The following is a 16,696-nucleotide window of genomic DNA, read 5'->3' on the forward strand; positions in this document are numbered from 1 at the left end:
CTAACTGTGAATTTTGCATAAAATATATATAATGATAAGGGTTTTTATTTGTGTTAAATGTTAATACTTTACATTTTGACAAGTTAAATAACAACTTATTCCATAAGGACCACTCACAAATATTATCTATATCATTTTGAAGCTCTAAGTAATCATTTTACGAAATAGTTTGAAGTCGTCTGCGTATAACAAGCAATCGGATGTTACTTGTGAAGGTAAATCGTTTATAAATATTGAAAAAAGGAGTGGTTCCAAATTAGATCCCTGAGGAACTCCTGAGCCACTTAAAAATATGTGTGACAATTCACTTTATATGATACTACCTGAGTTCGTAATCTTAGATACGAGATAAAAAAATTTAATAAATGTTCGCTAATTCCATAGTACTTTAGTTTACATAACAAACTGTCGTGACTTACTTTATCAAAAGCTTTTGCAAAGTCTGTATATATACAATCTACCTGTATTTTATTGTCTATATTCTCCCTTACTTTATTAACGAATGTCAAGAGATTTGTTTCAACTGATCTCCTTTTACAGAAGCCGTGTTGTTCAGCTGAGATCAAATGTTTAAAACTGTTGTACAACTTATCATGTAAAATGAATTCAAAAATTTTCGCTATACAATTTAGGACCGCAATAATTGGTCTATAATTTTTGACATATTTTTTATCACCATTTTTAAATATTGGCGCAATCTTGGTTTGTTTAAATTCGTTTGGATAAACACCGGAGCATAATGATTTATTAAATATTACCATCAATGGGTACATCAAACAATCCCTGCATCCTTTAAAAATATAACAAGGAATATTGTCAGGGCCAGAAGACCTTTTCGGTTTCAATTTATAAAACGCTTTTTCTAAATCAGTAGTGCTAATCGTCTCAAAATGAATGTTATCAAAAAATTGTAGGGTAATTCACACATTTTTTCGGTAATTACATCTTTATTATACGAGGAATCATTATCATAGACCGAAGAAAAGTAATCAGCGAACTCACCTGTTATAATTTTAGGATCGGATACGTCCCTATTCTCAACCTGAAAAGTACCATCGGAATTGCTGGTTTGCCTATTATTTTTTACAAAATTCCAAAAAAGTGTCGGGCTTCGTTTTATATTACCCTGTATATCTCCAAGATAAGCATTATATGCATTTTTAATTTAATTTCCTTTCTTTTTTCACTGTATTTTACCTGAAAATCTTCTGATTGATTCCTTCTGCGCCTATAAAACTCTTTTACTTTTAAATCACTTATAATATCACTATTAAACCAAGGCGGAAATATTTTGCAGTTTTTTGGTTTTATATTAAATTTTGGTACCGTTATATCTAGAATATTATATAATATTTGATAAAAATACGACACACAATCATTAACATTTTCAAACTGACCTAATAATTCCCAATTAAAGTCCCTTAACAATTCATAAATAAGCTTAAAATTTGCTTTATTGAAATTATATCTACTTTCTAAATTATTACATTTGTTAAAACTACTTTTCTTCATACTAAATTCTATTTCCAATGAAGGATGTCTTATATCTATTTTTACTAATGGTGATATGCTTTCTTCGACCTTGATACAAAAATTACTCATGATCAAATCTAGTGTCCTATTATCAATGTTTACGACATTATTATATGATTTTAAATTATACGACAACATTAAATTTTGAATTATATTTTCTACTTCATTTCGATCATTAAACTGGTAGTTTATACCATTTATTTGTGGTATATTATAATCACCCGCCAATAAAATATATGTACTGTTGTCAACAAACTGATCCAATCGTTCAAATAAATTAGCATACTCGTGGTACACAACTAATTTAGATGCTGGAGGAATATATGTAGAGTTTAATATAATAGTATTTCCAAACACCTTAACGTTTACAAATAAGGTTTCTAGAGGAGTGTCTACCTGAATTTCAGAAGAACTAAATTTTCTACTTACTTCTATAAGAACCCCGCCTCCTCTTGTTTTACCTGTAATTTTTAAATTTCTGTTCTTTCTGTATACAACGTAATTTTTATTAAATAACTCTCCATCCTGTATATCATTAGCTAACCATGCCTCTGTTAATATAATAAAATCGTAAGACTCTGAATGTAAATTTTGGATAAATTCTGCTGTCTTGGTACGCAGACCCCTACAATTTTGGTAACACGTAGTTATAGACATTTTAAATTAAATTAAACTAGTTATATTTCAATAATAACTTTAAAATTTTGTTTCAGGATCTCTATTAGTCCCAATCACTGTAGCAGTGGAGCTATGTTTTTATTTTCACGGTGCCAGTATATGGCGCATAAATCGTTTAATTTTCAATATTTTTTTTTATGAAAACTTTTTTAAATGTACTTCTTTTCATAATAAATTTTCGAAAGAATTGATACAGTACTTCTTATTTTAGAAATTTCCAAAAAATACATGAATTTCGTACTTTTACACTAGAATAGCCCCTTAAACATACTCTTTTATTATGCAGTATGAGTTATCCCCATTCCAAACTGCTTTCTGAACCGTTACACTTATATCAACAAATTTTTGGTTACTGATCTACATAACTCCGATTAATTGTTTTTATGGCATTTCATTGGGTAGTTATTAAAGGGGAACTAGTGCCATTTTCTAAGATAATTTAAAAGGGGACTTATATGTCAGGGTAGGCAAGGTAGGCGCCGCCTAACCTCTTCCAATGTACAATAATAAATTATTTATTAATATAAATTACTTATTTCAAAATTGTGATTTATAAATTTTGACACTATCTAAAATAAAATAAAAAACAGAACAGAATGGGTATATATGTCTCTCACTCTTTACGCTAACTAAGCACGGCGCTGTAATTGTCGCTTGTCTGGCCGTGGTGGGCGAGAATTTGCAGGAATTTTTTGGGACTAAAGGCGACATTTTGTGGCGCCTTCGACATTGGTTGTCCCGAGATACATCGCGGGACAGCCAATTGTATGTTTTAAGATCCTGACTACAGATACTAAAAAAACTAAGTGCTAATTTTGTCATAAAATTTGGTATGTGGGGTTAGAATAATATTTGGAACAACTTTTCAAATAATGTTTTCCGATATATCTAACGCGAAGCAAAATATCGAAAATTTGCCCTGTATGTGGATTCGCAGTAGGCCGCGTTTAAAATTTAAATTTCAGTTGACTCTTAAAAAATGTGAACCGTCAACATGTAAGACTGCAAAATTTCAAATATCTATTTATTTTCATAGCCGAAATATAGCGTTATCTTCATCTTAAATGCGACACTGTATATACATATGACTAAAGGTATATGTGTCGTCAAAAATGAGCCATAACTACCTCTTAAAATCCACCAAATTTCATTTGCACATCTCAACCGGTTTTAGAGCAATAAATAAATCGTCGGTTTGCAAGGAAAAATTCAACATCCCGTATCTAGGAAACGAAGCATTTGCGGACATATGTTTATAAAGCAAACGGTCATTATTTTTCATGCAGAATTACCTCTTAAAGTTTGTCGCACTCATTTAGAAACACCCTATATTGATGAAGAACGTGACTAGTTGCTAAGGTATTGTTCGTCCGCTATAACTTTTCACATGCGTCACGATTCATTTTCAAACAAATTAAGTCAAAACATAAAGTGAAACGTACGCCGATGTGTGTAGTATATACACTCCTGGCCAAAAAAATCGGGACACCTTAAAAATGGGCAATTTTTGATGTCTCGAATCTCCTAAACCTGTTGTCCGATTTTAGTGATTTTTTTAATATGTTATAGCCTTATTGTCTAAGAATATGGATGTAGTAATAGTGTTGCTGAACAGGTAAATGTCGTTGTGTATACCGGTTGTAACAATAATACTGTGTTTTTTCCTAAAAGTTCGTAACACCCTGTGAAATATTCCAGCATTTAAAAAATATTGAAATTAAAACTCAATTGTAGCCTTAGCCTTTTTTAACATTCTGCCTTTTGATTCATTCACTTATGTTGGATAATGAAAAAGTTAGGTACTTTGACAACTAGCCATGTTCTTCATCAATACAGGGTGTTTCTAAAGAAGTGCGACAAACTTTAAGGGGTAATTCTGCATGAAAAAATGATGACCGTTTGATTTATAAACCCATGTCTGCAAATGCTTCGTTTCCGAGATACCGGATGTTGAATTTTTTCTTACACACAGACGATTTATTTATTGCTCTAAAACTGGTTGAGATATGCAAATGAAATTTGGTGGATTTTAAGAGGCAGTTATTGCGCATTTTTTGACATATAATTATGTATTTTATATTCACCATTCACCAGGTAATATGACCTGTACGCACGCCAATGGCGAATATAAAATTTTTAGTTGTATGCCAAAAAATGTGAAATAACTACCTCTTAAAACTTACGAAATTTCATTTGCATATCTCAACCGGTTTTAGAGCAATAAATAAATCGTCAGTTTGTAAGAAAAAATTCAACATCCCGTATCTCGGAAACAAAGCATTTGCGAACATATTATGTTTATAAAACAATCTGTCATTATTTTTCATGCAGAATTAACCCTTAAAATTTGTCGCAGCTATTTAGAAACACCCTGTATTGATGAAGAACAAGGCTAGTTGTCAAAGTACCTAACTTTTTCATTATCCTAGAGAATAAGGCTATAATATTTTTAAAAAATCACTAAAATCAGACAACAGGTTTAGGAGATTCGATACAACAAAAATTACCCATTTTTAAGGTGTCCCGATTTTTTTGGCCAGAAGTGTAGTATACGTATACAGTATAAAAAATGTATATACACATCAACATTCGTTTCACTTTATGTTTTGACTTAATTTGTTTGAAAATGAATCGTGACGCATTGGAAAAGTTGGAAAAGTGACGCAAGCGAATGAACCAAAAAACAGAATGTTAAGAAAACCTGAGGCTATAGTTGGGTTTTAATTTCAGTATTTTATAAATGCTAGAATATTCCACAGGGTGGTGAACTTTTGAGAAACTTTTGAAAAAAAAACCAGTTTGATTGGTACACCCGGTATACAATGACAATTTACCTGTCTAGCAATAATATTATTACAGCGATATTGTTAAAGAATAAGGCTATAACATATTAAAAACATCACCTAAAGCGGACAACAGGTTTAGGAAATTCGAGACATCAAAAATGACCAATTTTGTGAGTGGCCCGTTTTCTGTGACGCGCAGTGTATAAGTGTTAGGGTTCAAAAAACAATTGGGAGTGTAAGATCTTAAACTCGCACTGTATTATCACTCATTGAGATTCTAAAATATGAAAATAACATATCCATGATAAATACATGGAGATTATATGCGCCTAGTGACTTTTAAAAAGACTAATACTATGGAACTCACGCACTCCATTTTTCACAGCAATATTTTATAAGAGAAGAGAAATTATATGCTTACTAAAGGCCGTGGGTAATGAATTAGATATATACATCTCCCGGAGCGAACCATGGCCAATGAGAAACGCCGTCGTCGGTCGTACACCCACGCAAAGCTCTATGCAGAGAGGATTTCTCTCATCGGCCATAGTTCTACAATACTTAAAGATAACAAAAGTTTTGAGTACTATTAAATGAGATCAATCAATATTATAATAAAATGAATAACCGTTTTGTCTAATAAGAATCTTAGTCATCCTTATGCCAGAGCATACATTAATGGCAAAATAATTATCGTTGCAAATATAGATTTAACGATGACGTCATAAATAAATGGTAAAATATTTTTCAAAACAATTATCGGGTATAAATCTGCCGTGTTAAGGTAAAAGGCAGTATGTGTCATTTTTGTCAAAAATGAGATACCCAGATAGCATGTACACTTGTAGCAAGTTCTTCTTTGATTTTAAATTGCTGCGTCAAATATGACGAGGCAAGTTTGTGTCAAGTTTGCTGCAATATTGTTATGACAAAGATGATGATTCAAGTTTGTAGCAACTTTTTGGTTGACTTACACGTTACGGTCGGTTCGGTTTCGTTCGTTACCCTGACTGATGTCACGCCCACGAAAACGAGACTGTTGCCACCGGCATAGGCGTAACCAAGGGGGTTTTAACCCCCCCCCCCCATTGGGATGTACTTTGAGCTCTATAGGCTTAACACCATGCTCTTTCAGTAATTGTAACCCCCCTTAGGATCATCCTGGTTACGCCTATGGCCACCGGTGGTAAATTTCCCTTTCTGAGAGAATTTTCAACATAAAAGGGAAAAGTTAACTTATGAGGGAATCTTTGCTCCAGTCCAAATTGTAAAATGTTTATAAAAATCAAAATATTTGAAAATAATTCAACATATTTTCACAGATTTTTTAAATACGAGCATAGGAGGGAATTTTATCATAAAAGTGGGAATTTTTAAGGTACGTTGAGGGAAAAAGTTTACTCGACAGCTGGCAACACGGGAAAAGTAACCTGGCCTGCCATCCTGCCAAGCGGTGATAATTTGTGGTTAGGTATATCCTATCCTATGTTGATATTTTCTTTGATTTTTTTACAACATTTACAGTATAATTCTCCGAGACTATTACTTTAATTACTAAGCTGAAGCTTGTTTTCTTCAGTTTTTCATAGACCCACCTGCATGTGGTGATTAGGTACAGATTGGTATTCTTTTTGCTTTGGTGAAATTAAGGTAAGTTTTTTTTAGGTTTTTCGTAGAACTGTAGTTACATACATACTATCTAAATAAACATATTATAATATATTATTTATAAATAAGTTTTAGGTTTTATTGTAAAATTGTTACTTTAACATGTTTTTATCTCATTTAATAGCAAATATTAATTCTGTTCACACAGCAAGACTTTATAACAATTTCTTTTATTTGTTTCAGAGCTGAAACAAAACTGAGCATCGGAATCTGAAGCTAGTGGGTTTAATGTAAGTTCCAATAAATAATTTTAGACAATATATTGTATTTTAGTTGAGTGATTACTGAATAAATAGTTATATAAAATGGTATTGTATTTTTTATTCACATTGTTTATTCAAATTGTGGCTAGTATGTCAAAACAAACCTTAAGCAAGTTTGTATCAAGTTTGAAAAAACAAACTTCATGCAACAAAACAAAAACAAACCTTCAGCAAGTTTATTATATCAAGTTTGAAAAAACAAACTTCATGCAAGTTTGTCACACTCCAACTAGCAAGTTTGATTTAAACTTGCTGCAAGCTTGCAAAGTTGCCATGGCAAACCTGCAGCAAGCTTTCATGTTTGATGTATCAAACTTGTTGCAAGTTTGAAACAAGTTTATATTGCTATCTGGGTATTAATGTATCCTGCCTAAGTAGTAACTGCTCTTACTTTTACAAAGGGTTTGGTGCACATTTATAGTCAACTTATACCAGAACTAACAATGGCAAAAAGCAGTAACTAACAAAGAAACTTTCAATGTGATGATAATACAGACAGTATCCAACGTAATAACTAATTACTGCTGTTTGTCTACACAGAGATCTGGAACATAATTTTTAATGTGAATGTAAACGGCAGTATCTACTTAGTAAAGTATTCACATTTGTATTCAAAGTTTGTATTATATCATGACATAAGGCAGTGTCTTCTCAGATACTGCCATTTGCATAAACATCACCTGATTTTTTAACATCCGTTAAAATAAACACATGACATCGCGCAGAAAAGTGCAATTTGCAGTTCCTGCTCGTACTTATGATTTGTTTAGTCTACTGTTTGAAGTGTATGTAAGGTATTGTATTTTGTGGAGTACACCAAAAGTATTTAAATAACATGTTCACCTCACGGGGTAAATATTTAGTGTCCTTAATAATACAAGCAGAAGCATCGGCTCAAGATTGTAGGTATATTTATGTTTTTAAAATTGACGGTTTTTTGTTATAAACGAGTAATATGTCTCTTGAGTCTGTAAGCATGAAGTTTGAAGCAACTTGTACATCTTGCTTGAAATGGCTACATCACTCTGAAAAGGCCAAAAAAGGAAGATTTGAACACAAACAGGATGTAACACAGGAAAAAGTGAAAACCGAAGTAGTAAGGAGTGTAGACTTACAGAAAGTTATAATGGTATCAAGGATTCCCGGAAGCCAGAAGACATTTTTTACAAGACGACTTGTGGCTTTTCATCTAACCTTTGCATCAATGGCAAACAAGAAGAGTAGAAGCACTAAAAAATATATCAGTCTTGTGGCATGAAGGAGTCGCTGGAAGAAAGACAGACTTGCATCTGCATGTGTAGAGCTTTAGTTGAAGAAAGAGACGCCGTTAAAGTATTGTATTCGACAGACAATTACTCAGTCCAAAAAAAGAATGTGTGTGTACTTTGTACGCACGTAAGAAGTTATACTTCTATTATATGATTTCAACGAAATAAGTATACTTTCAACAGGTTATTTGTATTTAAAGATTAAACTAATTTTTACCTACTACTTTCCAAAAATTTTTACTAAAACAATACTAAAAATAAAAAAAAGTTAGACAACACACGGAATTGAACCAGGGACCTCTCGATCTCCGATCGAACGCGCTACCACCGAGCCAAACTCACTTTGCTTTGACAGCTTACAAGATTTCTCATACATACTGACAAATTCAATAGACCAAGTTTAGTTGAGGTATAAAAATACTTTAAAATTTAAAGTAAATATACTTACTATTATTATAAAATATTTTATTTCCGAGGAAGACAAATCCAAAGACACAAAAATTATAATAAATAATACATTTACTAAAAACACTAATATATTCTTTTAATGACTTATTTGCGCTGATATTGAAGTATAACTTCAATAAAAATTTGTGCTTATTTACCATGTTTGTCACTATGGTAAATTCAAAAATTATTGCTACCTCTGAAATTACCCTTAAATATTTTGAGACGGGCCACACCTTCATGAGTGCGAATTCTATTCATCACGGTGTGGAAGAGAGCCTGAAGATCACAAATGAAGGAAATATTTACAACTTCAACGATTTTATCAAGGCAGTAGAAAAGTCAAATGAAAAAAAAATGAACGTAATTTGTTTAAAAAACGAAGATGTTTTAAATTGGCAATCTGTAGATTCAAAAGCCAAATAAAAAAGCGGATAGACCTTTGCTTTGCGATATATCTGTGGTAATACAGTTCAGACGAGGCAGTCGATCACTTTTTTATAAAAATAATATTAACGACGAAAATTTCAAAGAATATAATTTTCTTAAGGAAGATTTTAAACTAGAAGTTCCTAGTAAATTACGCGATAATTGTAGAGGTGTCTCTAAGCAAAAGAAACAAGATACAATTTCTCAACTGTGCCCTCTCATACCTGAAAACAGACGGCATTTTTTACTTTCATTAAAAGATGACGTAGAGACTTAATACATTTTGAATAGTTTTTTAATATTAAGTAATTAATTAGGACTTTTTTCTTTTTTTCTAATGTGAATTACGTTTGATTTTTTATTTGATTACACTACTGCTTTATTCTACATTATTTTTTTATTTCTAAACCGATATTTACATAAAGCTGACAATTCTACATTTCTGTTTAAGAAAACAACTTCATTATTAGGACAAACAGCAGTAACTTCTGAATTTTCAGCCAAAAAACAAGTAACACAATTGTTTGATTTGTCAAAAATTAAGACATATTTTTTAATGTTTTTTAACGTTTTTCTGCTTAAAATTAAAGAAATAATAAATTGTGTGAAAGAAAAAATCTTAAATGTCAAATAACTCAAAACCATTATTTTAGCACTGCTTTTTACCTTATCACGGCAGAAATCTTCTCAGGGCCGCGTCCAATAATGACGTATTGTTATGTTTTAGGATGTTGAGAATTATCGCAATATCGTATATTGACTGATTTGAAAATAAATAGTTACTTCGATTTTAATTAAGCAGAGAATATCAACGGTAACATTCTTTATCATCATAATCAACCCGGACGCGTCCACTGATGGACATAGGTCTCCCTCTGCTCTTTCCATCTATCTGATTTGTGCGACTTGCATCCAGTTACCGATAAAATGCTTCAGATCGTCGGTTCATCTGGTTGGTGGGCGTCCTCTGCTCCGTAGTGCTTTTTCTCGTGGCCTCCACTCGACAATACGTTTTGTACATCGGTTGTCTGACAATCTGGCGACGTGTCCTGCCCAATTCCACTTTAGCGACGCGATTTTTTCGACAGCGTCTGTTGTTTTTGTTCTACGACGTATTTCCTCATTTGGGATTCGGTCCCCCAATGAGACACCCAACATCTGGCGCTCCATAGCCCTCCGAGTTACGCGAATCTTGTTCACTACCTTTTTTGTGAGTGTTAATGTTTCCGCTCCATAAGTGAGTACAGGCAATACACACTGGTCAAAGATTTTCATTTTCAGGCATATGGGTAAATCCAATTTATATACATAGTTCAGTTTACCAAACGCTGCCCAGGCTAATCCTATGCAACGTGGGAGCTCGCACGTCTGGTTATCTCTTACCAGCCGAATTTCATGTCCCAAGTACTTATAAGACGCAGTCTGCTCAATATGCATTGCATCAACAACAATATTACGATTTAGCATCAGATTTATGTTAATCTTTAGTCCGACCTCTAAGGAAGCATGATATAATGTGTTCCAACATTATTATTGCATCGTCCATACGATCGACTATAAGGACGATGTCATCTGCAAATCTTAAATGACTGAGATTCGCTCCATTTATGTTGATACCATATTCGTTTATAACTGCCTTTTTAAAAGTGTGTTATAAAAGGGTTGTGAATATCTTTGGTGAGATGGTGTTTCCTTACCGTACTCCTCGCTGTATACAGAATTTATTTATTCAGACAGTTCAGATAGTTTTACGCTAGCCGTTGCCTTATAGTAGATACGTACAGGGTGTTTGGTAAAGAATGGGCCGCTTAACCTTAGATTCCTGGGGTTAAAATAGGTCGTTTTAAGCTAACTGACCTTAGTACGAAAGTTGATAATAACCGAAATACAGGGTGTCGAAGTTAAACTTTTATTGTATTTATTCCTGAATATTTCCTAACAGGCATGGGATAATAACAAGAAATTTGGTAAGCGGGGGTTTTTGGGACAAGAAATCTAAATTCGCCACCAAAACTGATGTATTGCCCAGAGGGCGTCACACACGCCTTTCAGCGCTCATTTAATAGGTTTAATTTTTTTTATTACCCACTCTACATACTCTTTGGATCAAAAATTTTATTCTCTTAATATTTTTACTTCAAAAAGGTATACTACATAGATCTCGCTAAACTCAACCGTTTTCGAGATAAACGTATTTTAAATCTAAGAGGCAACATAATTTTTTACATAATATCATTGTAGTTATATATATATATCAATCGGTTTTAAAACGTCTTGCGACGTTGTCCGATGCCTAATTTCCATGACACTCTATCATCCCATTGGCCCTCTCTAAGATCTCTTGCGCTCATCGCCTTCGTTACTCCCTCTCTCCAAGATTTCTTGGGTCTTCCTCTCTTTCTGCGGTTTGGTGGTACCCATTGCATAATTATTTTAGGGAGTCTTGAGTTATCCATCCTCTGGACGTGTCCGTACCATATCAGCTGTTTTCTTTCTATGTCTGTTGTTAGAGAGCCGTCAACCCCCATTCGCTGTCTTATCTCATCATTACGTATTCTCTCTCTGCGTGACACTCCTACTGATCTTCTAAAAGCGTCCATTTCTACTGCCTCCAGCTTTCTTCTGTTGTTTTCGGTTATCCGCCAAGTTTCTGCTCCGTACAATAGACTGCTTTTAATAAGAGATTCGTAGATATTGTGTTTTCTTCTTTTTCCTATTTCATGATTCCACAGTACGCTGTTTAGACAACCTATTGTTTTTCTGGATTGTGTTATTCTTCTCTTTATTTCTTCATCATCTTTCCCGGTTGTGTCAAAAACGATTCCTAGATATGTGTAATGGTCGCAGTGCATGATGATTTCATTATTTTCTAATGTGATGTTCGATAGTTCGGTACCTATTGGCAGGTATTTTGTTTTTTCTGTATTAATTTCTAGTCCCCACTTTCTATATTCTTCTTGTAATTTCCTTGCCATGTACTCTAAATCATCTTTATCGTTTGCTATAACAACCTGGTCATCAGCAAACTGCAACGTATATAAGCAAATCTCTCCAAGGTCTACGCCCATGCCTCTGCATTTTCGTTTCCACTCTTTCAATGCTTTTGCAACATATATTTTAAATAAGGTCGGTGATACACAACACCCCTGACGTAGACCTTTATTAACCAGGAAGCTTTGCGATAATCTGTTTCCAGTTTTTATTTGTGATGTTGACCCTTCATACAAATTTCTTAAGGTTTTTATTAAGGTGACACTAATATTCGTCTGTCGTAACACGTTCCAGAGTTTGTTTACAGGAACTGTATCGTACGCCTTCTGCAAGTCAATAAACATGAAGTGGGTTTCTTGATTTGTGCTTAATTTTTTTTCTATTAGTTGTTTGAGGCAGAAGATATTATCAGTACAGCTTCTTCCTGTTCGAAAACCGGATTGTTCTTCTTCCTCTTGGTCTTTGTACTCCTTCTCAATGCGGTCTCTAATTATTCGTCCATACAAACGGCTGAATGTACTAGTCACTGATATCCCTCTATAGTTTTCACATTTAAGCTTATCTCCTTTCTTATGGATCGATGAAATATAAGCAATTTTCCACTCGTCGGGTACGGGAGAACCATTTATAAATTGATTTATGCACCAAGTGACGGTTTCAAACAATTTTTGTGATCCACATTTTATTAGTTCGGCTGGGATATCGCCTGGTCCTGGAGACCTACCGTTTTGCAGTTCTTTTATAGCTTTTCTAATTTCTGTCACTTGTATTGTTATATCTTCTCCTTCAATGTTAACCTCTGTTGGTGATTGAGTTAAGTATTCGTCCCTATTTTCTGTCAGTAGTTCCCCATAGTACTTTTCCCATTTTTGTGTGGATATTAATTGAATGTTTGTGCTCTTCCTTTCGTTAGTTCTTATTTTATTGAGGAATTTCCATGTTTCTGTACATTTTCTGCCTCCCAGGTAGGTATTAATTTCCTGGCACTTCTTATCCCACATTTCTCTTTTTGCTTTAACTGTTGTTCTTCTTGTTATTCTTTTGAGTTCCAGGTATTCATCTCTATCTTTTTGTTGTTTACTGCTCAGCCATCTGATATACGCTTGCTTTTTCTCTTCTACGAGTGCTTCTATTTCTTTGTTCCACCATAGTTTTTCACTTTGTCTTTGAGTGTTAAAGCCGAGTGCTTCTTCTGCAGCTTTTTTAACGCTAACGACTACGTTTCTATATACCTCCTCTACTGTTGATGTTTCAGTTATATTCATTAGTTTGCCATCCAGTCTTTGTTGATATAGTATTCTTGTACTCTCTTGGGTCAAACTATCCAAATTATAACTTCTTTTTTTCCAAAGTTTCTTCTTGTTGGGGTTGACAATTTGTTTGATTATGTGTTATTTTATATCTAAATGGACAGGTTACTTTTGATAAAGTAACCTGTTTTCGAGATAAACGTATTTTAAATCTAAGAGGCAACATAATTTTTTACATAATATCATTGTAGTTACACCCGAAAAATAACTTAAAACCATAAAAATTTCCAAAAATGTATCGCAAATTTCTTCACATGGAATTTGCGATGCAATGACGTAAATATGAGAAGTGGCACAATTATTATGGTTTCAAGTTGATTTTTCGGGTATAACTACAATCATATTATGCAAAATATTATGTTGTATCGCAGATTTAAAATGCGTTTATCTCGAAAACAGTGGAGTCTAACGAGATGAATGCAGTATACCTTTTTCAAGTAAAAATATTAAAAGAATCAAAGTTTTGATTCAAAAAGTATGTAGAGTGGGGGATAAAAAAAATTAACGTATTAAATGATCGCCGAAAGAAGTAGTGGCCCCTTTTGAGTAATACATCATTTTTGGTGGCAAATTTAGATTTCTAATCCCAAAAAACCCCCGCTTATCAAATTTCGTGTTGTTGTCCCATGCCTGTCAGGAAATATTCAAGAATAAATAAATTAAAAGTTTAACTTTGACACCCTATATTTCCGTTATTATCAATTTTCGTACTAAGGTAAGTTAGCTTAAATCGACCTATTTTAAGCTCAGGAATCTAAGGTTAAGCTATGGGCCATTATTTACCAAACACCCTGTATATTTGATCATGTTAGTGTAGCGATGGTCTATGGTCTAACGATAACATTACATCTTAATATATAGGATGGAAGGCACTTATTGAATAAAATTATTTCTGCCCTTGTTTTAAAAAATCGTAAAAAACGCCGAACCCGTCGATTTTTATATAAAAATGTGCGTTTTTTAAACATAAATTTGAATACCTTTTAACATCGAAGTAAAACTCCTTTTGTAATAGGTACAATTTTAATTATTAGAATTTTAAATAATCCAATTGGATTATATAAATGTTCACAACATTTTCGGACCTCAGTAGAGCCTCAGTGAACTCATTTTCCTGGCTAAATAGCCCCAGTACTAAGCAGTAGTTGGATTTAATATGAAATTTACATTATAAAATTGCCTTAAATAAATTGAGTTAATTGACGTTGAAATAAGTCAACGAGTCAGCAGATATTCTGCTGCTCGAGATCTCCTATATATACATTATTGAAGATGACAAGCAAAGCAATGGGCAACTGGAAATAGAAAATTTCGATATACATAAGAGTATGCAAGAAAACATAAAAAGAGAAATGGGAAAGAACGATAACATAAACGACGTCTCACTGAAAATCTCCAAATACCAAAGCCAAAAAGAGTAGGCATAATTCAACACTGAAATTACTAAATAAAAGAGAAGAGGAATGATCCCTAGTATATAAGATTCTTGAAAATCATTGTCTACCACTTCTTCTTCTTAGCCTTCTATCGTCCACGTTTGGACATAAACCTCTCCCAACTCCTTCCATCGGTCTCTATCCTGAGCAACATATTTCCGATTTGTTCCAGCTACTCTTTTAATATCATCAACCCATCTCATATGTGGTCATCCTCTCGGTCGTTTACTTTGGTAAGGTCTCCAATATTGTATTGTTGCATTCCAACGTTGTCTACCACAGCCATCAGCAATACGAAAAATTTTTGAATCGATGGTTGATATTGTGGAGACTTTTCCACTACGTGACCAGGCAGATTAACTAAAAGTCTGTCAGTTGGTCACCGAGAGGTAGATTCAACTTAGTATGCCACAATATGTTGCAGCTCCAATGTCATCCGTTAATTTAAGTACTGTGACGGTATCGGTTTATCATGCTGCAACTCTAGTGATATCTGATGATTCAAAACCTATAACACCATAGACACAGTATAAGAAATTAAATAATAAAACTAACTAGAAGCAAGAGGAATCTTCCCAAGGTTATGTTCAATTAAGTAGGTTCAAGTCCAGGAGTTTCTGAAAGGCACTCATAAGTATAAATTTATCAGAAATCTTCCTGTTTTCTAAAAGTTAAAGGACATAAGTATCTATCTGTTTTTGTAGTTAGCTCTTCCAATTCCTATGCCCTCAAACGTATCTACGCCCAGCTCTCCTCCAACAACGCGAGTAGCCGTACGCATAGTACGATTGAGTGATTGCTCTTTTTTCAATTCCCATATCGGCCTATAAGTAAATATTTCGTTTGTTTCCCTTATTTCGACCAACCCTCAACCCCATCTTCTGAGTAAGCATCCCAATTGTTACAATATTACCCCGTTGACGTGGTTTTAGCACTATTTTAATATCTAAATGTTAATTTAGAGGTTAAAAACATATATTATTTATTATTAGTTAATAAATGAGTTCTCAACCTAAGAATCGAACTCTGTCAAAACACAATTTACAAAGTGTCAACTGTCAATAGATAAATCAATCACCGACCATCGTTCTATGGCTGTCTTTTTTCAATGCATGGTGTTATATAGACAGACGGCTTAAATTAATCGTTTCAGTTTCTGTTAGTAGGAAAGAGACGTGGTATAAAAAATAGTTCGTGAATAATTTCATACATGTGTAGAGATAAAGTGGAAGGACCATAATTATACTTACATATCACGTAATAAATGCTGCATACATTTTGATAGCATTTCAACACGAAGGTAAAATGTCGAAAGTTAATATTTTCATAATATTCAACATTGACATGATCTCTATAAAATCCAATAAAGTGTAAACTACAGTTATCTAGACAGATTCGCATTATAGTCCAGGAACCGAAGCTTTTCACCTCGCAATTTTTACAGAATTAATCGATTTGCTTGAAAATTTGAGAATATGTAGTGGATAGTCCAAGGATCAAAATCTATATGATGCCGAAAGGCGCTTTTACCATGGGGGTGGTTGCCACCCCATGTCCGGGGTGGAATTTTTTTATTATATTTAAGCCGCAAAAGTTGATAAAAATGTTCATTCTAAGCAAAAAATGCTTAGCAAAAAAATTTTTTTGATAAAATTAATAGTTTTCGCTTTATTCGCTATCGAAAGTGTTAGTTTTATATCGAAAAAATCAATGTTTTACCAATTGTACTCATTTACGATTCACTCAATTTTTGCCGTAGAAAAAATTTTTTCAAACCAAGTTCTTGGGAATTAAATAACCTACAATTTCGTATTTAAACATTTTCTCGTATCCCTGATGCTAATCTTTCTATTCTGAAGAAAATGGCATTTTTTACCAAACTACAAA

Source organism: Diabrotica virgifera, chromosome 8, assembly GCF_917563875.1.
Source record: "Diabrotica virgifera virgifera chromosome 8, PGI_DIABVI_V3a".
Taxonomy (NCBI): domain Eukaryota; kingdom Metazoa; phylum Arthropoda; class Insecta; order Coleoptera; family Chrysomelidae; genus Diabrotica; species Diabrotica virgifera.